Source organism: Lolium rigidum, chromosome 4 (assembly GCF_022539505.1).
Source record: "Lolium rigidum isolate FL_2022 chromosome 4, APGP_CSIRO_Lrig_0.1, whole genome shotgun sequence".
NCBI classification, from domain to species: domain Eukaryota; kingdom Viridiplantae; phylum Streptophyta; class Magnoliopsida; order Poales; family Poaceae; genus Lolium; species Lolium rigidum.
In genome coordinates, this window is record NC_061511.1 from 223,595,924 (window position 1) to 223,618,892 (window position 22,969).

Consider the following 22,969-nt stretch of genomic DNA (forward strand, 5'->3'; position numbering starts at 1 on the left):
ATCCATACCGGAACAACATAGACAACAGATAATGGACTCCTCTTTAATGCATAAGCATTCAAAAACAGATAATATTCTCATAAGAGATTGAGGATTGATTGTCCAAACTGAAACTTCCACCATGGATCATGGCTTTAGTTAGCGGCCCAATGTTCTTCTCTAACAATATGCATACTCAAACCATTTGATCATGATAAATCACCCTTACTTCAGACAAGACGAACATGCATATCAACTCACATGATATTCAACAAAGGTGTAATAGTTGGTGGCGTCCCCAGAAGCATGGTTACCGCTCAACAAGCAACTTATTAAGAAATAAGATACATAGCTACATATTCTTCACCACAATAGTTTTTAAGGCTATTTTCCCATGAGCTATATATTGTAAAGGCAAAGAATAGAATTTTAAAGGTAGCACTCAAGTAATTTACTTTGGAATGGCAGAGAAATACCATGTAGTAGGTAGGTATGGTGGACACAAATGGCATAGTTTTTGGCTCAAGGATTTGGATGCACGAGAAGAAATCCCTCTCAATACAAGGCTAGGCTAGCAAGGTTGTTTGAAGCAAACTCAAGTATAAAACGGTACAGCAAAACTTACGTAAGAACATATTGCAAGCATTATAAGACTCTACGCTGTCTCCTTGTTGTTCAAACACCTTAACCAGAAAATATCTAGACTCTAGAGAGACCAATCATGCAAACCAAATTTTAACAAGCTCTATGTAGTTCTTCATTAATGGGTGCAAAGTATATGATGCAAGAGCTTAAACACGATCTATATGAGCACAACAATTGCCAAGTATCAAATTATTCAAGACATTATACCAATTACCACATGAAGCATTTTCTGTTTCAACCATATAACAATGAACGAAGCAGTTTCAACCTTCGCCATGAACATTAACAGTAAAGCTAAGAACACCAGTGTTCCTATGCAACAGCGGAGCGTGTCTCTCTCCCAAACAAGGAATGCTAGGATCCGATTTTATTAAAACAAAAACAAAAACAAAAACAAACATACGCTCCAAGTAAAGCACATAAGATGTGACGGAATAAAAATATAGTTTCACTAGAGGTGACCTGATAAGTTGTCGATGAAGAAGGGATGCCTTGGGCATCCCCAAGCTTAGATGCTTGAGTCTTCTTAAAATATGCAGGGATGAACCACGGGGGCATCCCCAAGCTTAGACTTTTCACTCTTCTTGATCATATTGTATCATCCTCCTCTCTTGACCCTTGAAAACTTCCTCCACACCAAACTCAAAACAAACTCATTAGAGGGTTAGTGCATAATTGAAAATTCATATATTCAGAGGTGACATAATCATTCTTAACACTTTTGGACATTGCACAAAGCTACTGAAAGTTAATGGAACAAAGAAATCCATTAAACATAGCAAAATAGGCAATGCGAAATAAAAGGCAGAATCTGTCAAAACAGAACAGTCCGTAAAGACGAATTTTTCTGGGGCACTTAACTTGCTCAGATGAAAATGCTCAAATTTAATGAAAGTTGCGTACATATCTGAGGATCACGCACGTAAATTGGCAGATTTGTATGAGTTACCTACAGAAGGGGCTGCTAAATTTCGTGACAGCAAGAAATCTGTTTCTGTGCAGTAATCCAAATCTAGTATTGACTTTACTATCAAAGACTTTACTTGGCACAACAATGCAATAAAATAAAGATAAGGAGAGGTTGCTACAGTAGTAACAACTTCCAAGACTCAAATATAAAACAAAAGTGCAGAAGTAAAATAATGGGTTGTCTCCCATAAGAGCTTTTCTTTAACGCCTTTCAGCTAGGCGCGAAAGTGTGAATCAAGTATTATCAAGAGATGAAGCATCAACATCATAATTTGTTCTAATAATAGAATCATAAGGTAACTTCATTCTCTTTCTAGGGAAGTGTTCCATACCTTTCTTGAGAGGAAATTGATACTTAATATTACCTTCCTTCATATCAATAGTAGCACCAACAGTTCGAAGAAAATGTCTTCCCAATATAATGGGACAAGATGCATTGCATTCAATATCCAAGACAACAAAATCAACGGGGACAAGGTTATTGTTAACCATAATGCGAACATTATCAATCCTTCCCAAAGGTTTCTTTATAGAATGATCAGCAAGATTACCATCCAAATAACAATTTTTCAATGGTGGCAAGTCAAGCATATCATAGATTTTCTTAGGCATAACAGAAATACTTGCACCAAGATCACATAAAGCATTACAATCAAAATCATTTACCTTCATCTTAATGATGGGCTCCCAACCATCTTCTAACTTCCTAGGAATAGAAGTTTCAAGTTTTAGTTTCTCCTCTCTAGCTTTTATGAGAGCATTTGTAATATGTTTTGTAAAGGCCAAATTTATAGCACTAGCATTGGGACTTTTAGCAAGTTTTTGTAAGAACTTTATAACTTCAGAGATGTGACAATCATAAAAATCTAAACCATTATGATCTACAGCAATGGAATCATTGTCCCTAATATTTTGAAAAATTTCAGCAGTTTTATCACAAACAGTTTCAGCAGTTTTAGCAATTTCAGCAGTTTCAGACAGTTTTGCACGCTTTGCACTAGGAGTAGAAACATTGCCAACACCAATTATTTTACCATTGATAGTAGGGGGTGTAGCAACATGTGAAGCATTAACATTACTAGTGGTGGTAATAGTCCAAACTTTAGCTACATTATTCTCTTTAGCAAGTTTTTCGTTTTCTTCTCTTTCCCACCTAGCATGCAATTCAGCCATCAATCTACTATTTTCATTAATTCGAACTTGGATGGCGTTTGTTGTAGTAACAATTTTATTATCATTATCCTCAGGTTTAGCAGCCATTTTATTAATTAAAGAAGATTGTGATGCAGACATGTATGATATTCGGTTTTCAGCATTTGAAAGCTTAGTTTGCAAACCAGAAATCTCCATATTTAAATTTTCAAGTTGATTTCCTATATTTTTCAACAAGGCAGATTGTTCATTCATAGTTTTAGTAAACAATTGATTTTGCTCATATTGTGATTGCATAAAGCTCTTAGTAGCTCTTTCAATTTCTAACATCTTTTCCTCATTAAGCGAAACAGATCTACCATAAGAATTACCATAACCATTACCATTATTAGAAGGATATGGCCTATAGTTGTTACCAGAATTATTCTTATAAGCATTGTTGTTGAAATTATTATTTTTAATGAAGTTCACATCAACATGTTCTTCTTGGGCAACCAATGAAGCTAAAGGAACATTATTAGGATCAACATTAGATCTACCATTCACAAGCATAGACATAATAGCATCAATCTTATCACTCAAGGAGGAGGTTTCTTCAACGGAATTTACCTTCTTACCTTGTGGAGCTCTTTCCGTGTGCCATTCAGAGTAATTTATCATCATATTATCAAGAAGCTTTGTTGCCGCCCCCAAAGTGATGGACATAAAGGTACCTCCAGCAGCTGAATCCAATAGGTTCCGCGAAGAAAAATTCAGTCCTGCATAAAAGGTTTGGATGATCATCCAAGTAGTTAGTCCATGGGTAGGGCAATTCTTAACCAAAGATTTCATTCTCTCCCATGCTTGAGCAAAATGTTCATTATCCAATTGCTTAAAATTCATTATGCTACTTCTCAGAGATATAATTTTAGCGGGAGGATAATATCTACCAATGAAAGCATCCTTACATTTAGTCCATGAATCAATACTATTTTTAGGCAAAGATAGCAACCAATCTTTAGCTCTTCCTCTTAAGGAGAAAGGAAACAATTTCAATTTTATAATGTCACCATCTACATCCTTATACTTTTGCATTTCACAAAGTTCAACAAAATTATTAAGATGGGCAGCAGCATCATCCGAACTAACACCAGAAAATTGCTCTCTCATAACAAGATTTAGTAAAGCAGGTTTAATTTTAAAAAATTCTGCTGTAGTATCAGGTGGAGCAATAGGTGTGCATAGGAAAAATCATTATTATTTGTGCTAGTGAAGTCACACAACTTAGTATTTTCAGGAGTACCCATTTTAACAGTAGTAAATAAAGCAAACTAAATAAAGTAAATTCAAGTAACTAATTTTTTTGTGTTTTTAATATGGAGAACAAGACAGTAAATAAAGTAAAGCTAGCAACTAATTTTTTTGTATTTTTGATATAGAGAACAAACAAAGCGGTAAATAAAGTAAAGTAAAGCAAGACAAAAACAAAGTAAAGAGATTGGATGTGGGAGACTCCCCTTGCAGCGTGTCTTGATCTCCCCGGCAACGGCGCCAGAAATTTAGCTTGTTGACGCGTAAAGCACACGCCCGTTGGGAACCCCAAGTGGAAGGTGTGATGCGTACAGCAGCAAGTTTCCCTCAGTAAGAAACCAAGGTTATCGAACCAGTAGGAGTCAACGAACACGTGAAGGTTGTTGGTGGCGGAGTGTAGTGCGGCGCAACACCAGGGATTCCGGCGCCAACGTGGAACCTGCACAACACAATCACAATACTTTGCCCCAACTTAACAGTGAGGTTGTCAATCTCACCGGCTTGCTGTAAACAAATGATTAAATGTATAGTGTGCAAGATGATGTTTGTTTGCGAAGAACAGTAAAGAACAGAGTTTGCAGTAGATTGTATTTCAGATGTAAAGAATGGACCGGGGTCCACAGTTCACTAGTGGTGTCTCTCCCATAAGATAAATAGCATGTTGGGTGAACAAATTACAGTTGGGCAATTGACAAATAGAGAAGGCATAATAATGCACATACATATATCACGATGACTACTATGAAATTTAATCAGGGCATTACGATAAAGTACAAAGACCGCTATCCAGCATGCATCTATGCCTAAAAAGTCCACCTTCAGGTTATCATCCGAACCCCTTCCAGTATTAAGTTGCAAACAACAGACAATTGCATTAAGTATGGTGCGTAATGTAATCAACACAAATATCCTTAGACTAAGCATTGATGTTTTATCCCTAGTGGCAACAAGCACATCCACAACCTTAGAACTTTCCGTCACTCGTCCCGCATTCAATGGGGGCATGAACCCACTATCGAGCATAAATACTCCCTCTTGGAGTCACAAGTATCAACTTGGCCAGAACCTCTACTAGCAACGGAGAGCATGCAAGAACATAAACAACACATATATGATAGATTGATAATCAACTTGACATAGTATTCCATATTCATCGGATCCCAACAAACACAGCATGTAGCATTACAAATAGATGATCTTGATCATGATAGGCAGCTCACAAGATCTAACATGATAGCACAATCAGGAGAAGACAACCATATAGCTACTGCTATGGACCCATAGTCCAGGGGTAAACTACTCACACATCAATCCGGAGGCGATCATGGTGATGAAGAGTCCTCCGGGAGATGATTCCCCTCTCCGGCAGGGTGCCGGAGGCGATCTCCTGAATCCCCCGAGATGGGATTGGCGGCGGCGTCTCCGGAAGGTTTTTCGTATCGTGGCTCTCGGTACTGGGGTTTTCGCGACGAAGGCTTTAAGTAGGCGGAAGGGTAGGGTTGGTGGAGGCACGAGAGCCCCACACCATAGGGCGGCGCGGGCCCACCCTTGGCCGCGCGGCCCTGTGGTGTCGGTGCCTCGTCGCCCCACTTCGTAATCCTTTCGGTCTTCTGGAAGCTTCGTGGAAAAATAAGACCCTGGGCGTTGATTTCGTCCAATTCCGAGAATATTTCCTTTGTAGGATTTCTGAAACCAAAAACAGCAGAAAACAACAAGCGGCTCTTCGGCATCTCGTCAATAGGTTAGTGCCGGAAAATGCATAATAATGACATAAAGTGTGTATAAAACATGTGAGTATCGTCATAAAAGTAGCATGGAACATAAGAAATTATAGATACGTTTGAGACGTATCAGCTCCCGTGCTTTACGAGATGAGTCCGTAAAACTCGAGTTCCATCAGGGTTTAAGCTACCCGATAATTACAAAAAATTCGATGGCCTGTAAGATCCCGAGGACTGGTTAATCGACTACCTAGAGACGGTGAAATTAATGGGTGGAACTAAAGCAACAGCCATGCAAAGCATCCAAGTACACTTGAGTGGAGCCGCACGATCGTGGATAAAGAAGTTGTCTCCTGGTTCTATCAACAACTGGGAAAGTTTCGATGATATATTTGTGAAGAACTTCCGATCAACATGCAAGAAACCCGCATCATTGGAACAGCTGAGGGCTTGCAGACAAAAGTATGATGAACCAATGAGGATGTACATCCAGAGATGGAACATCATTGAAAACTCGGTAGAAAACATATCTGACGAAAGAGCAATAGATGCATTTGTTGCTGGAATCCGAAGGAGGGACTTTGTTGAGGACTTGGGAAGAATCAACCCGAAAACAATACCAGCACTCATGGAAATAGCGAATCGCTGGGCAGATGGAGAAGATGTTGTCCATAATAAATGGCATAGGTCGCCTGAGGATGAGCGCAACCGAAACTTTAAAATAGGCGACGATTCTCTCGACAGTTCTCAGATTATGATGCGCCCGGCCAAATATCGGCTAGCTTTCGAGGAAACAGCGGGGGAAACAATCGAGATGATTATCAAAAATGTGGCGAGCAGCGGAGCGATTCCAAGGACGGTTCCCGTCCCAATAGGCAAAATAATGGACCAAGGTTTCAGAGGCCGTATGTATCACCCGAGGATCTCTTAAACGGACCATGCCAAATGCATTTTTACCTCGACGACAATGGAAAGAGGCAGTCAGGGCATCTGCAGAAGGACTGCCAAACTTTTCTAGAACTACATAGATATGCAGGGCATACCAACACGCAGGCAGTAAACAGAAACCCCCAGGGGCCAAGGAGTGAGATCCACCTTCCACCTCCACCCGCAATCACGGACGCAAATCGACACCAATTGCAATTGGCGGAAGCTTGACAACCAGGTCCTTATATCGACACCAGCGGTGCGGTCTCGATGATTCAGAAAGGAAGGCCATCTAACAGAGCTCAGAAAGTAATTTTGCGGCAAGTTTTTATGGCAGAGAAGATGCCTCCACCAACAATCGAGTACCTGAACTGGTCAGGGCAAGACATCGGTTTCACCATAGCTGATCACCCGCAACAAGTTCCACGGCCAGGACAGTCTGCTTTGATATTACCAGCGGTGATTGCGGGATTCGACGTTTCGCGAGTATTTATTGATGGCGGGAGCAGCCCAAACCTCATGTACGCAGATACATTGAGGAAGATGAACATATATTTCCTTAGCAAACTTTTTACCAACTGATACGCGTTTCCACGGTATTACACCGGAGAAGCCGAGCTATCCGCTGGGAAAGATCTGTCAACACCCGGATTTTTAAGTCCGGATGCCTATTATGTCATACATCGCAATCCCAGGAATATTGTTGTTGCGAGGCATAATAGTTAAGTATCACAGTCATCATTCATTACATACCATAAGTCTTACAATTTTGGAATCACATCATCCATATTACATGAATAGTTGATCTATCGATCAACGAACAAACACAAGTTCATAGTTCAACATAGCGGAAGCGTAAGATACAAGGACTCTCTAGTCCACAGGCCAACGCTTGACGTCGGAAAGCGCTTAGTTGTCGTAGGCGTCCTGTTGGTCATCTCCTTGTTCCTCTTCATACTCTGGCCATTTGAATAGCCAGGGACAAAGCCGTGAGTACTTTAAGTACTCGCAAACTAATACTAAAGTAAGTGCTAGACGTTCTAGTATGGTTTGCTAAGCTCTAGTTTATTTGCATAAAGCTAGTTTTAGTTCACAAAGTTTGAGAAAAACTTATTCAAGTGCTAACTAACTCAAGTGGGAACATTAGTGTCATTCCCACCATTCATGTGGTGATTTCAATTCAATTCACCACAAGTCATTTCACCATCACCTTTCAACATCATTTTCAAAGATATGACATCGGAAACTGTATGGCCTTTCCAACCGTCCGTAACCGTGGACGCGGCTATTCGAATAGGTTTACACTCTGCAGAGGTTGCACACTTGTGCCACAACATTTGATTACATCCGTCAGGAATAACCCTGAATAATCATAACTCAGTACGCGGATCATCAACCATAACCTTTCACTTACATATCCTAGTATAGGCACCTCTCCCCATGAGCTTGGCCTCCCAGTGAAGACCAACTGTCAACTCCGGGAACCGCACAGGGGCTTGGGCCGGACATTCACCTCGTTCACGTCATTTCTCATCATTTCTTTTGTTGTAGAGGCAGCTTTCGGCATAACCCCGATGACGCTTGTTTAGAGGGAACCCATACTAAGATACATAAACTTCCAGTTAAGCCCTACCCATAATCAGGTATTGTGGGGGTACTTGATAATTGGAAAGGTATCGCATTCAAACCAACATCATTGTTTTTTTCAAAAATCACCATCTTCTCTTGTTCATATTCACCTTCAAAAATCATTCAATGGAATGCATCATCATTCTAAGGTTTCAAATTCATTTCAAAATTCACATTGTTCCCATCTAGAGTAGTCAAGTTTTAATTTTAGCACTAGCAACTAGTCATGAGGGGTGCTAACTACTTGTAATGCTAGCTAGGCTAAGTTTGATACTCTTGTAGTATTCTAGACTTGGACCAAAGTTAACTATAAAAGTAACTTATTGAGAAAACAAGTAAAAGCTTGTAAAGTAAAAACTTGGGATAGGCTTATGTATGAAAAGGTAAGAGTCATGGTGCCTTGCCCCAAGGGGCTGTGCACTTTGCAAGAATATTAGCTTGCCTTGGTAGTTCTCAAACTGTTCCTCCTCCTCCTCTTGGTAGTATCCTTCTTCTTCGGCGTACTCTCCGGTGCTACCGTCTAAATTTGAATACGAGTATAATTACTCACTAATTCAATGGCTATTCCACATATCACATATAAACACACAAACTATTCTATGCACACAATTAATCTACTTAGGGTGCATGGGTTGTGTTACTTGAGGAAAAATAATTTCCTCTCATTACATATGTAAATGATAGTTTCCATATTGTTCTTGAGAAATAATTTCCTCTCATTGAAATCTTCTTAAGATTTAATTTCTCAAACAATTATACATGAAATGGGTATTGACCTAGGTCAACCATTCATTATCATCATTTGAGAAAATGATTTAAATGAGGTAGATTACCTCATACCATTTTGATAACACTACATATGATTTAAATCTCAAGCCATTCATATAAGAGAGTTTGGACCAGAGGTACAAACATCCCATGAATGCATGTGAGACAAGTTTAAATGAAGTATAAGACTTCACACAATTTACTTTAATAGTTTTGGACAATATCAACTAGTTAAACTAGTCAAAATATCCATTCATTTATCTATGGTATGATCATGCAAAGTGACCACACCATTTTCTTGCAGAAACAATTAGTGTAAGTCAAATGTGAGCTATTAGAGTTGGAATTAACTTAATATCTATTTTGGTTGATTTTTGAGAATTATTTGAATAGGGAAAAGTCCCTGTCTTGTTATTTTTATCACATTAATTCTACAAAGAATCTGGCCATGGGACCAGTGACATTTGATAGAAAATTTCAATAGCTTTCCAACAATATAAAGTTCATTAAATTTGGTTGAGCCAATTTGAATCTATTGAATTTCAAAGTGGAGGCAGTATTCAAAATCATTTGGAATTAATTAAATCGAGTTTGAATTAAAAGGGCCGGCGGGAAAAACTACTGGGCCAAATCATTTAAACAGGCCCAAGGCCAGCCCAGCCACGGTCCAGTGCCGCGCGGGCTGCCTGCCAGCGGGGGCCACCTGTCAGCGACGTTTAAACGCCGAAACGGTATGGGTGAACCAGAGACGTAGGATTAGATCAAAGATCAACGGCTCGAGTTCGTCATCGTCTCCGACGAGAACCCGACGCTCTGGCAGCGGCGGTAGGGGGTTGGAGGGCTTACGGCGGCTCCAGCAAGGGATGGCAGTGTGCTCGGGGTAGATGTGGACGACGGCGAAGCTCCAGGTACAGGTGGCGGAGCTCGAGGTGGTCTGGTTCGCCGTCGATTTCTACAGGGCTTCCGCGGCGGCGATCTTGCGATTGGCCCTTCTCCGGCGTGAATCAGGTGGGTGGTGAGGTGGTTGAGAAGCGGTGAAGGGTGGGGAGTGAGCTGGTGTGCTTGGATGGGTCAAGGGAGCTCTCTATTTATAGAAGCGCGAGGGTGCTGCGGGGCAGTGAGGAAGTCGACCATGGCGCGGCGGTTCGCGGCGAGCTAGCGAGCTAGGCGAGGGTGCAGCGGTGCTCTACGTGTCCAGGCGAGGCTAATGGCGGCGACAGCTTGGTCGGGCAGGGCCTGGTTGGGTCGCGTTGCTTCCATGTCGTGCGGCGGCAGTGGTGGGATCTTCCTCTCCGTCTACGGCGGCGGCGGTCCAGGGTCTGGTCGTGGCCATGTCTGGCGGCGTCCAGGTGGCGCGGTGATGCTCAACGGGTTGCAAGCGGGGCCAGGGCGAGCGTGAGGTGGTGGCGCGAGAGGTGGCCAGAGCTTGTCCACGGCGTGCATGCGCGCGACACGAGCGGCGTCTGGGCGTGTTCTGGGCGCGCGTCGTCCGGCCAGTGTCGTCGTCGAGCTCGACCGTGGCGGTGCTAGGACGGCGTAGGAGAGCATGGTGGCGAGCTGTGGCACCAGGGCCAGGGCAGAGAAGCAATGGGAGAGAGGGGAGGTCGACGAGCTCGGGGACATGGCCGGCATGGCCATGCCCTAGCTTGCTCTCTCTCTCTCTCTCAGCCTCACTATGCTCCATTTAAGGTTTAAGGGGACCAGGGAACATAATGGGGTAGGTTAGGGTAGATTAGGTTGAGGTAGATTCACTATTTGCAATAGTTGCAAATAGTGCCCGAATTTGTAAAATTCAAAACTATCCAAATTTGAAATAATTCAAAAGGTGAAAGTTTTTGAAATGTGAGTGTTGATATAAGTTGTAAATGACCAGAGAGGTTTTGAGGTGGTGGTGGAAAAATTAGAATTCAAGAATTGGCAAAAATGGCTAAGTGTAGAATGTTGCAAATGTTAAAAAGTTGTGACTTTGGATGAGCATAGCTCTTGATCAAGAATGATTTTGGCATGGTGGTCTTTACCAAAGTTGTTCACCTTGATGTTGACTTTGAAATGGTGCAAAGAGTTAGCAAGAGTTGGTTTGGGAAAATTGAATGGCAAGGACTCAAAGTAGTGATCAGACTATAATTGTCAATTTTGACCATTATCATATGTGAGCTAGTTTTGCATTTGAAAATTATTTGAATTGTGATTCTTTGATTCCAAAAGTTGTAATAAGTGTTTAACAACATTATTCAACTAATGGTGAAGACCAAATAGATCTAGGGTCAAAATTTATAAAAATGCCATAGGGCATATGTGAGGGTTTTTAGGGTTTTCCATTTAGTGGATTTTCTTCCTCTTTGATTTATTTGGTTGGTGATCTTAATATGATCACACTAGGGTTTTAGAGCATATCAAATACAAGTAATAACAATCATCATGGCATATCACTCAAATGCACAAGTCCTATGCATGGTACTATATGCAAATTAAAAAGTTTTTGTTGGTTTGAAAATTTGCTCTTGGATTTCTCTAACTTTCTTTTTATTGAAATTTGGGGTGTTACAAACCCTTCCCCCTTACAAAAGATCTCGTCCCGAGATCGAAAAGAAAGTTAGGTACTAAAGAGATCTGGGTACTCCTTCTTCATGAAGTCTTCGCGTTCCCATGTGGCTTCATCCTCGGTATGATTGCTCCATTGGATCTTCAGAAACTTGATGCTTCGGGTGCTGGTGGTTCGATAAGCTTCTTCCAGAATGCGAATCGGCACTTCGCGGTAAGTCAGATCCTTGTTGATATCTACCGATCGGTGATCGATGTTCTTGAACACTTCGGCCTTCTCTGGAACTTCAAGGCACTTCCGGAGGAGTGAGATATGAAACACGTCGTGCACAGCCGACATTTCTTCAGGCAACTCCAGTTGATAAGATACTTCGCCTCGGCGGCTGAGGACTTGGAAGGGTCCGACATATCGGGGTGTGAGCTTTCCTTTCAGCTGAAACCTTTGCATTCCTTTCAAGGGGGATACCTTGAGATAGACAAAGTCTCCGATCTCGAAGGTCATCTCCCGACGTCTCTTGTCGGCGTAGCTCTTCTGTCTAGACTGCGCCGTCTTGAGGTACTCTCGGATCTTGTGTACTTTCTCTTCGGCTTCACGAATAACATCTGGGCCAAAAACTTGGCTTTCTCCGACTTCCGACCAGTTCAGGGGGGTACGGCATTTCCTTCCGTACAAGGCTTCAAAGGGGGCCATCTGTAGGCTGGCTTGGTAACTATTGTTGTACGAGAATTCTGCGTAAGGTAGGCAGTCTTCCCACTTGGATCCGTATTCCAGTACGCATGCTCTAAGCATGTCTTCTAGTATCCGGTTTACTCTCTCGATCCGTCCGTCGGTCTGAGGGTGATAGGCGGTGCTGAAATTCAGACGGGTTCCTAATCCTTCATGCACTTTCTGCCAGAACCTTGAGGTGAACTGTGATCCTCTGTCTGACACTATCGATTTGGGGGTTCCGTGCAAGGCGACTATTCTGGAGATGTATAGTTCAGCTAACTTTGGGCCTTGATAAGTGGTTTTGACAGCGATGAAATGGGCGACTTTGGTCAACCTATCGACAACTACCCATATGGAATCGTTGCCTTTGCTGGATTTGGGCAGTTCGGTGATAAAGTCCATTCCTACGGAGTCCCATTTCCATTCCGGAATCTGGAGTGGCTATAACAGTCCGGCGGGTCGTTGATGTTCTGCCTTGACTCTCTGACAGATGTCACATTTGGCGATATAGCTACCGATCTCTCTCTTCATTCCGTGCCACCAGAATTGTTCCTTCAGGTCTTGGTACATCTTGGTACCTCCGGGGTGGATTGAGTAAAGGGTGTCGTGGGCTTCTTGCAGGATGACTTGTTTCAAGTCAGAGTCCGATGGTACGCAGAGATGTTCTTTGTACCAAAGAACTCCGGCTTTGTCTACGGTGAATCCGGGGGCTTTTCCTGCGGCTATCTGTTTCTTGATTCCGTCGATGCTAGCGTTGTCCTTCTGGGCTTCCTTGATCTGACTAACCAAGGTGGGTTGCAGTTCTATGCTGGCTAGGAATCCTTCGCTAACAAGTTCAAGTCTGAACTGTTCAAACTCTTGATGCAAGCTGGGCTGTTCGTTTGCGAGCATGGAGTTCAACTGACATGGCAGTCTACTCAAAGCATCCGCTACCACATTGGCCTTGCCGGGGTGGTAGTGAATCTCCATGTCGTAATCCTTGATCAATTCGATCCATCGGCGTTGTCTCATGTTTAGCTCTTTCTGGGTGAATATGTATTTGAGGCTTTTGTGGTCGGAGAAGATCTCGCATCGATTACCCATGAGGTAATGATGCCAAACTTTCAAGGCTAAGACCACGGCTGCAAGCTCGAGGTCATGGGTTGGGTAGTTCTGTTCATGTTGCTTGAGCTGTCTTGAAAGGTAGGATACAACCTTGCCTTCTTGCATAAGCACACATCCAAGACCAATCTTGGAGGCATCGCAGTATACGTCAAAGGGCTTTGCGATATCAGGCGTGATCAGAATTGGGGCGGTTGTTAGTCTACTCTTGAGCTGTTGGAAGCTCTCTTCACATTTATCGGTCCACTCAAACTTCTGGTCCTTCTTCAATAGTTGGGTCATTGGTCGAGCGATGCTCGAAAAACCTTCTACAAATCTGCGGTAATATCCGGCTAATCCAAGAAAAGCGTGGACCTCGGTTTGGGTGGTGGGGGCTTTCCATTCCATAACAGTTTTTATCTTTGCGGGATCTACGGCGATTCCTCCTGCAGACAAGATGTATCCCAGGAATCCTACTTCCTTCAGCCAGAACTCACACTTGCTGAACTTGGCATACAACTGGTGGTGTCTAAGGGTTTCTAGGACCGTCTCCAAATGCTGTTCATGTTCCTCTTCGGACTTGGAGTATACGAGAATGTCGTCGATGAAGACCACGACAAACTTGTCCAAAAAGTTCATGAAGATCTTATTCATGAGATTCATGAAATAAGCGGGGGCATTGGTTAGTCCAAACGACATGACGTTGTACTCATACAACCCATATCTAGTGGTAAAGGCAGTTTTTGGGATGTCGGTGGCTCGGATCTTCAGTTGATGATATCCCGTTCTAAGGTCGATCTTGGAGAAAACTTTGGCTCCGGTGAGTTGATCAAACAAGTCTTCTATCTTGGGTAGGGGGTATTTGTTTTTGATGGTGACATCGTTAAGCTTTCGATAGTCAGTACATAAACGATTTGCACCATCCTTCTTGTCCACAAACAAGACGGGGGATCTCCAGGGGGATGCACTTGGTCTAATCAGACCTTTGGCCAACATATCATCTATCTGCTTCTTCAGCTCCACAAGCTCTGTTGCGTTCATGCTGTAGGCTCTCTGGGCTATGGGTCCAGTTCCGGGAATTAACTCGATGATAAACTCGATATCCCTATCCGGGGGCATACCGGGTAGATCATCTGGAAACACATCAGGGTATCGACAGATGACCCTGATTTGATCCAGAGTTGGCTTGGCTATACTTTGGTTACAAGTGAAATTTCTGGGTAGTTTTTCCGAGACATGTTCTACTAGGATACCGGTGCTGCTAGTCATGGTGATGGCTTTCTTGGCACAGTCTATCAAACCATGGTGTTTTGACATCCAGTCCATTCCTAGTATGACTTCCAAACCTTTGGTTCCCAGAATGATGAGATTGGCATAGAATTCTACCTCATGGATTATGATGGGTACATTTTTGCAAAATTTTCTGGCCTTGGTGGTTGATCCGGGGATTTGAACTATCATAACATGCTTCAAACTGAGGGGTTGAATTTTACTTGTTGATGCAAAGTCTTCGAGTGACAAAAGAATGAGATGCTCCGGAATCAAACAACACTCGGCAGGGATGTGGTTGACGAGAAAACATACCCAGTACAACATCCGGTGCTTCCTGGGCTTCTTCGGCGCTCATGTGGTAGAGACGGCCGTTGCGGTTATTGGGGTTGTTGGGGGCGAACTTCTTGCCGGTGGAGACACGGCGTTGCTGCTGAGCAGGTGCAGCGGTGTTGCCGGCGAGCTTGGCGAGACGCTTGGGACACTTGTTGGAGTAGTGCCCCACTACACCACACTCATAACAAGTGATGGTGGACTTGTCCTGCTTGTTCGCGACGGGGACGGCATTGCTTCCGGTTCTGGGAGCGGTGTTGGTGTTGTTGTTGTTGTTGTTGTTGTTAGGGGCTCGGGGTGGAGCGCGGTTGTAGTTGTTGTTGTTGTAGTTAGGGGCTCGGGGTGGAGCGCGGTTGTAGTTGTTGTTGTTGTAGCCTCCTGGCTTGGAGTTTCCTCCACTTCGATTCTGATAACCGGGGCGCGAGTTCTGCATCGGTGGCTTATTGTTTCTCGGAGTGAAACCTCCGCTTGAGCTAGGGCGAAACTTTTGGGGGTGGCTTGATCCACTCTGATTAGCCATGCGGCGCTTGCGGTTCTCATTGGCTTGGTTTAACTTGCCCTCCATCTGGATGGCGGAGTCAACAAGGGCTTCGAGGTCGGCGAAGGGGATGTTGACGAGGACGATCTGCATCTCATCATGCAGTCCGTTCAGGAATCTCTCCTTCCTCTTCTCAACGGTGTCGGTCTCATCGGGGGCATACCTCGACGAGTGTAAGAAACTTGTCGCGGTATTCAACCACCGTCATGCGACCTTGTTTCGGTTCACGGAACTCATCCCTCATCTTCTTGATAAGACCCGGGGTACATGGTACTTGCTGAACTTGAGTTTGAAATCCTCCCAAGTCATGAATTGACCTCCGTTCATGGCACGGGTGCTTGTCCACCAAGCGCGGGCTGGTCCAGCGAGATAGTGGGTGGCGAACAGAACTTTCTCGTTGGCTTCTACTCCGGCTACCTCTAGATTGGTCTCCATAGTCTGGAGCCAATCATCGGCGTCGAGGGGTTCCTCGGTCTTGCTAAACACCGGAGGGTTGGTGTTTTGGAAGTTCTTGAGTTTGGATCCGGGGTGGTCATGATTTCCATGGCCATGGTTGGCGATGTTCTGCAAGGCGATGAGGTTGGCTTGGCGTTCGGCTCTTTCTGTCTCTCTGTCGGCAAGCATGGTTTGCAGCAGTTGTAGCATCGCGTCGTTGGTGCGATTTGGAGGGGCCATCTGAAGATATAGAAGATCATGAGATAAGAGGGAACATTCTATGGTTCATTTTGGTTAAGTTTGAAAAACATTTGAAAACTTGTAAACTTTTCATGACAAACATTCATTCATTCATGCAACACATGGTACAAACTAACACACATACTTCCATGGTTTTAAGAACCATTTTCTTGCTACGATACAAGGGACGGGATACAACTCACACCTACTATAAGTGAGACTAGTGCAACTACTCCTCATCATCTACATTGATCGGGACGTAGTCGTCGGGTCCTGCCTCCAGGAACTCGTAGTCCTCCTCCTCGGTGTTATCGTCCTCCTCAAAGTCGTTGTCGTCGCTCAGGAAGGCGTCTCCTCCCTGAATGTCGATGCCTCCATCGTCATCCTCCAGCCGACGAATCTGATCCTCCCGGGCCTTGACGATGGCCTCAAGTGACGCGATCCGGGCGCGAAGGCGACGAATCGTAGCGTCCTTCTTGGCACGCTGCTGGCGAAGGCTCCTGCGGTCGTTGTTGAGTAGCTTGATCGCCTCACCCTGCTCGGTGATGTGAGCATGGGTCTGGTTCGCGTAAGCGCGAGAGGCATCGAGGTCCTTCTGAGTCTGGTAGAGCATGAAGTCCAGGTGCTCAGCGTGATGCCTCAGCTCCGGGTGCGGCTGTAGCTCCATGGGCACTCCCGCAGCATCACGCCTCACAAGGTGTGCGTAGCGAGACGCAAGCAGGCGTACCACATTCTGGCCACAAAGACGAGCAAGTGCCTCCTGAAGGGCACGTGCAAGTCCATCTAACCAGTTGCTCTCACGGAACGAGAACAGGATCCTCTCCGAGGTGGGAGGCTCCATCTTGCCCCTTAAGTCGGCAGTGATCACCCACTGCAACTCTCCCCGGGCGTGTCGTCCAGCTGAACCCCGTGGAACTCAGGGTGTGGGCGCCCAAGGAATTCAGAGACGGCGTCGAGGTCGTTCTCGAAGATCAAGTTCCCTCCGTTCCCAAGTTGATAAAACTTGGTGTTGATGGGTTCATTTGGCTCCATCTGAAAGGGAATTGGATGAGTAAGTTAGAGAGTGCAAAGTGTGGCAAAATTTTAAGTTGATTCAAATAAGATAGAACATGATTCATCAAATTTTGGCAAAGTCTTAAGACAAGAGTGTAGTAAGTTTTTCACAAATACTTTCTTTTATTTGATTTCAAAATTAAGTTTTTCAGAACGCCCATTCTAACTAAGGTCTTCTAAGGTCAAACAATGGCTCTGATACCAACTTGTCAACACCCGGATTTTTAAGTCCGGATGCCTATTATGTCATACATCGCAATCCCGGGAATATTGTTGTTGCGAGGCATAATAGTTAAGTATCACAGTCATCATTCATTACATACCATAAGTCTTACAATTTTGGAATCACATCATCCATATTACACGAATAGTTGATCTATCGATCAACGAACAAACACAAGTTCATAGTTCAACATAGCGGAAGCGTAAGATACAAGGACTCTCTAGTCCACAGGCCAACGCTTGACGTCGGAAAGCGCTTAGTTGTCGTAGGCGTCCTGTTGGTCATCTCCTTGTTCCTCTTCATACTCGGCCATTTGAATAGCCGGGGACAAAGCCGTGAGTACTTTAAGTACTCGCAAACTAATACTAAAGTAAGTGCTAGACGTTCTAGTATGGTTTGCTAAGCTCTAGTTTATTTGCATAAAGCTAGTTTTAGTTCACAAAGTTTGAGAAAAACTTATTCAAGTGCTAACTAACTCAAGTGGGAACATTAGTGTCATTCCCACCATTCATGTGGTGATTTCAATTCAATTCACCACAAGTCATTTCACCATCACCTTTCAACATCATTTTCAAAGATATGACATCGGAAACTCGTATGGCCTTTCCAACCGTCCGTAACCGTGGACGCGGCTATTCGAATAGGTTTACACTCTGCAGAGGTTGCACACTTGTGCCACAACATTTGATTACATCCGTCAGGAATAACCCTGAATAATCATAACTCAGTACGCGGATCATCAACCATAACCTTTCACTTACATATCCTAGTATAGGCACCTCTCCCCATGAGCTTGGCCTCCCAGTGAAGACCAACTGTCAACCTGGGAACTGCACAGGGCTTGGGCCGGACATTCACCTCGTTCACGTCATTTCTCATCATTTCTTTTGTTGTAGAGGCAGCTTTCGGCATAACCCCGATGACGCTTGTTTAGAGGGAACCCATACTAAGATACATAAACTTCCAGTTAAGCCCTACCCATAATCGGGTATTGTGGGGGTACTTGATAATTGGAAAGGTATCGCATTCAAACCAACATCATTGTTTTTTTCAAAAATCACCATCTTCTCTTGTTCATATTCACCTTCAAAAATCATTCAATGGAATGCATCATCATTCTAAGGTTTCAAATTCATTTCAAAATTCACATTGTTCCCATCTAGAGTAGTCAAGTTTTAATTTTAGCACTAGCAACTAGTCATGAGGGGTGCTAACTACTTGTAATGCTAGCTAGGCTAAGTTTGATACTCTTGTAGTATTCTAGACTTGGACCAAAGTTAACTATAAAAGTAACTTATTGAGAAAACAAGTAAAAGCTTGTAAAGTAAAAACTTGGGATAGGCTTATGTATGAAAAGGTAAGAGTCATGGTGCCTTGCCCCAAGGGGCTGTGCACTTTGCAAGAATATTAGCTTGCCTTGGTAGTTCTCAAACTGTTCCTCCTCCTCCTCTTGGTAGTATCCTTCTTCTTCGGCGTACTCTCCGGTGCTACCGTCTAAATTTGAATACGAGTATAATTACTCACTAATTCAATGGCTATTCCACATATCACATATAAACACACAAACTGTTCTATGCACACAATTAATCTACTTAGGGTGCATGGGTTGTGTTACTTGAGGAAAAATAATTTCCTCTCATTACATATGTAAATGATAGTTTCCATATTGTTCTTGAGAAATAATTTCCTCTCATTGAAATCTTCTTAAGATTTAATTTCTCAAACAATTATACATGAAATGGGTATTGACCTAGGTCAACCATTCATTATCATCATTTGAGAAAATGATTTAAATGAGGTAGATTACCTCATACCATTTTGATAACACTACATATGATTTAAATCTCAAGCCATTCATATAAGAGAGTTTGGACCAGAGGTACAAACATCCCATGAATGCATGTGAGACAAGTTTAAATGAAGTATAAGACTTCACACAATTTACTTTAATAGTTTTGGACAATATCAACTAGTTAAACTAGTCAAAATATCCATTCATTTATCTATGGTATGATCATGCAAAGTGACCACACCATTTTCTTGCAGAAACAATTAGTGTAAGTCAAATGTGAGCTATTAGAGTTGGAATTAACTTAATATCTATTTTGGTTGATTTTTGAGAATTATTTGAATAGGGAAAAGTCCCTGTCTTGTTATTTTTATCACATTAATTATACAAAGAATCTGGCCATGGGACCAGTGACATTTGATAGAAAATTTCAATAGCTTTCCAACAATATAAAGTTCATTAAATTTGGTTGAGCCAATTTGAATCTATTGAATTTCAAAGTGGAGGCAGTATTCAAAATCATTTGGAATTAATTAAATCGAGTTTGAATTAAAAGGGCCGGCGGGAAAAACTACTGGGCCAAATCATTTAAACAGGCCCAAGGCCAGCCCAGCCACGGTCCAGTGCCGCGCGGGCTGCCTGCCAGCGGGGGCCACCTGTCAGCGACGTTTAAACGCCGAAACGGTATGGGTGAACCAGAGACGTAGGATTAGATCAAAGATCAACGGCTCGAGTTCGTCGTCGTCTCCGACGAGAACCCGACGCTCTAGCGGCGGCGGTAGGGGGTCGGAGGGCTTACGGCGGCTCCATCAAGGGATGGCAGTGTGCTCGGGGTAGATGTGGACGACGGCGAAGCTCCAGGTACAGGTGGCGGAGCTCGAGGTGGTCTGGTTTGCCGTCGATTTGTGCAGGGCTTCCGCGGCGGCGATCTTGCGATTGGCCCTTCTCCGGCGTGAATCAGGTGGGTGGTGAGGTGGTTGAGAAGCGGTGAAGGGTGGGGAGTGAGCTGGTGTGCTTGGATGGGTCAAGGGAGCTCTCTATTTATAGAAGCGCGAGGGTGCTGCGGGGCAGTGAGGAAGTCGACCATGGCGCGGCGGTTCTGGCGAGCTAGCGAGCTAGGCGAGGGTGCAGCGGTGCTCTACGTGTCCAGGCGAGGCTAATGGCGGCGACAGCTTGGTCGGGGAGGGCCTGGTTGGGTCGCGTTGCTTCCATGTCGTGCGGCGGCAGTGGCGGGATCTTCCTCTCCGTCTACGGCGGCGGCGGTCCAGGGTCTGGTCGTGGCCATGTCTGGCAGCGTCCAGGTGGCGCGGTGATGCTCAACGGGTTGCAAGCGGGGCCAGGGCGAGCGTGAGGTGGTGGCGCGAGAGGTGGCCGGAGCTTGTCCACGGCGTGCATGCGCGCGACACGAGCGGCGTCTGGGCGTGTTCTGGGCGCGCGTCGTCCGGCCAGTGTCGTCGTCGAGCTCGACCGTGGCGGTGCTAGGACGGCGTAGGAGAGCATGGTGGCGAGCTGTGGCACCAGGGCCAGGGCAGAGAAGCAATGGGAGAGAGGGGAGGTCGACGAGCTCGGGGACATGGCCGGCATGGCCATGCCCTAGCTTGCTCTCTCTCTCTCTCAGCCTCACTATGCTCCATTTAAGGTTTAAGGGGACCAGGGAACATAATGGGGTAGGTTAGGGTAGATTAGGTTGAGGTAGATTCACTATTTGCAATAGTTGCAAATAGTGCCCGAATTTGTAAAATTCAAAACTATCCAAATTTGAAATAATTCAAAAGGTGAAAGTTTTTGAAATGTGAGTGTTGATATAAGTTGTAAATGACCAGAGAGGTTTTGAGGTGGTGGTGGAAAAATTAGAATTCAAGAATTGGCAAAAATGGCTAAGTGTAGAATGTTGCAAATGTTAAAAAGTTGTGACTTTGGATGAGCATAGCTCTTGATCAAGAATGATTTTGGCATGGTGGTCTTTACCAAAGTTGTTCACCTTGATGTTGACTTTGAAATGGTGCAAAGAGTTAGCAAGAGTTGGTTCGGGAAAATTGAATGGCAAGGACTCAAAGTAGTGATCAGACTATAATTGTCAATTTTGACCATTATCATATGTGAGCTAGTTTTGCATTTGAAAATTATTTGAATTGTGATTCTTTGATTCCAAAAGTTGTAATAAGTGTTTAACAACATTATTCAACTAATGGTGAAGACCAAATAGATCTAGGGTCAAAATTTATAAAAATGCCATAGGGCATATGTGAGGGTTTTTAGGGTTTTCCATTTAGTGGATTTTCTTCCTCTTTGATTTATTTGGTTGGTGATCTTAATATGATCACACTAGGGTTTTAGAGCATATCAAATACAAGTAATAACAATCATCATGGCATATCACTCAAATGCACAAGTCCTATGCATGGTACTATATGCAAATTAAAAAGTTTTTGTTGGTTTGAAAATTTGCTCTTGGATTTCTCTAACTTTCTTTTTATTGAAATTTGGGGTGTTACAAGATCAATCTCGATGTTCAGTTTGGAACCCGAGAGAATTACAGAATAGAGAGGTTGGAGTTCGAGGTTGTGGATTTCCCGTCACAATATCATGCTTTGTTGGGACGACCCGCCTATGCTAGGTTTATGGCGGTACCACATTACACATACTTGTTGTGGAGACTCCCTGGACCCAAGGGCCCAATCATAGTGAAAGGCAGTTTCGCGCTAGCTGATAAGTGCGACAAGGATTTTCATCGACTGTCAGAAACATTCGGGATGCAAGCAGAGTACATGGCATCAAGGCTAACAACTGATTACGACGTGTTGCCAGACGTAGGAAGACCGCTCAAGGAGCCTACCTTTGACACTACTAAAGATTCCAAGGAAGTACAGATTCACCCGACAGATCCCAAGAAAACGACATCTATTGCAACAAGCATGGATCTCGCATAGGAAAGCGCGCTCATCAAGTTCCTCCGTGAGCGCTGGGAAATCTTCGCATGATGTCCAGCTGACATGCCAGGAGTACCCAGGGAACTTGCCAAGCACCCCCTTAACTTGGATCCAATGGCGAAACCAATCAAACAACCTTTGCGGCGTTTTTCGGAACCAAACTGCAAAGCTATGCTATCAGAAATCAACCGACTCAGAGAAGCTGGTTTTATCAAGGAGTTAAATACAGAGGCCACGTGGGTAGCTAACCCAGTGCTAGTCTCGAAGAAAAACACAGAAGTTCTTCGCATGTGCGTCGAATTCACATGTCTCAATAAACATTGTCCAAAGGATCACTTCCCCCTCCCGAGGGTCGATCAAATTATCGACTCCACGGCAGGCTGCGAACGTCTTTCCTTCCTGGACGCTGATACGTCTCCGACGTATCGATAATTTCTTATGTTCCATGCCACATTATTGATGATATCTACATGTTTTATGCACATTATATGTCATTATTATGCGTTTTCCGGAACTAACCTATTGACGAGATGCCGAAGGGCCGGTTCCTCGTTTTCTCGCTGTTTTTGGTTCCGTAAATCCTAGTAAGGAAATATTTTCGGAATCGGACGAAATCAATGCCCAGCATCCTATTTTTGGACGAAGCTTCCAGAACACCCGAGAGCCGCCAGAGGAGGGCCCTGTGGGCCCCAGACGACAGGGTGGCGCGGCCCAGGCCTTGGCCGCGCCCCCCTAGTGTGTCGTGGCCT